Source organism: Theobroma umbraticum, unplaced genomic scaffold (genome assembly GCF_002168275.2).
Source record: "Theobroma umbraticum cultivar Fairchild unplaced genomic scaffold, ASM216827v3 scaffold_34.0, whole genome shotgun sequence".
Classification (NCBI taxonomy): Eukaryota; Viridiplantae; Streptophyta; class Magnoliopsida; order Malvales; family Malvaceae; genus Theobroma; species Theobroma umbraticum.
Genome location: NW_018397275.1, coordinates 1,895,452 through 1,897,332, shown reverse-complemented (window position 1 = coordinate 1,897,332; position 1,881 = coordinate 1,895,452).

Here is a 1,881-nt window from a genome sequence, read left to right as displayed (position 1 = left end):
ACCTCAAATACCCTTTATTATCCTCAATAGAGTCTCATCGATCATTAAATGAGGGTATGGGGTGTTACAGATAGCATGGCTTTAGGAATTTAGATCGACAATCAGGTAATAGGGCTATTCAACAATTGCATGTTCTAATCAAAGAGTTGAAGTATTGTGATACAATGGATGTTGAGTACCATTTGAGCTACCTAGGAGCAAATATGGCAACTTTAGAGTTGTTACTTTGTCACGACCCAACCCCGTGGTCAATAACAAGCGCACGAGCCCAACAGGTAAGCCTACTAGACTTCAACAAGCTTTAGAATCCAAAATCATGCAAAACAAAAGCCAAGGGATTTAATAAGAAAATAGTCTTAATAAAACTCAGATATATTACCCTATCCCTGGCTCACAATCCATACAAATATTCAAAGACCATACATTGGCCATCAAATTGGGTTTGTCCATAACAACCCTTATACATATTTTAAAAACTAACCAGCTAGAAGGCAAAAAGCCCATCAAGACTTAGTGGAGTGACACAATGGGAGGGAGACCTACTAGATGGCAATTATGTGTTCGTCCAATCGATGACAATTGCCACATAACCTAATCGTTTCTCTTGTTTGCACATGGTACAACAGAGGGGTGAGTCATCTAATACTCAATGAAGGGATATTGTCATAACATAATATCTCACATGTAAATTATATATCTAGATCTCTGTAGCCATAATAAATTCATATTCAAACATCTCCAATTCAAAAGGTGATAGGATCATCGTAATATGCCACATGCACAACTCATCATGTTAAACCTTGGCGGATTACATCTCAACGGTGTATCGTATCCACAATTTACAAGTTTTGAGTCCTCACATCAAACCATATCAATTCAAGGCTTATCTCCAAAGCCGCCATTATTAAACTAGGCTTCATAAGTACACTTTAGTTATTAAGCCTAACCTCAAATTTCATTTACATATATATTGCTTATCTTAAGCTTTTCAACAAATATCATTCACAATCAGTCACCATAATTTCACATTCAAATCAAGTCATGCCATACACAATGCATGTTGTCATAGCCAAATGAAATCAAATGAATGGTCCTGCCTTGGACATCATCAAATCAAATCATGGTGGCCAATTGAGGGAGAACAAATCACGCACAAGGTAAAGCCATTGGTAGAAAATCAAATCACGCACAGTGCCAAAATAGCTAACAGAGAACAAAACATGCATTTGTCGAAGCAACAGGTGAAGTATCAGAATCATCCATCAGAGAATCTCCTGACAGTCAGCATCACCTAAAGTATTCTCAAATGGGTGGCATCAAAACACAGTAAGTGGGAATCACAAGTAGGACTAATATCACCGTCCTTACTTACCACAATCCTTACAAGCACACACAATCACAGGGCATGGGGCTCCACTCAACCTCAAATCAAATCAAAGTTCGGAGTTCATCTTTTAGATGGATCATATATCCACAAATCAGGCCACCATGCTTGTGACGTTCCATATGTCCATATCAAATTCATATTTCAAATTCAACGAGCTTCAGTTATCTAGAAGCTAGTTACAATTATAAATGCCCTCAAATCTCTTAGACATCTTTAAACGAAACATAATAAGGCTATAAAACCTCATTCTTTTAACCCTAAATGGGTATTCATCATAGTCCATCCATTTAATCATGGCTTAACAACCTTATGCATATCCTTAAATCAACCACGAATATGTGGGCATTTATGCCTATATCATGTCTAGAAGTAATCAAGGCCTTTCGGCCTCACATATTTAATATCACTTAATCGTTGTGCCATTAACCCAAATACATATAGGTGTCAGTTAAAATTCTACTATGCAAGTATACGTATCGAATAGATAGTATATT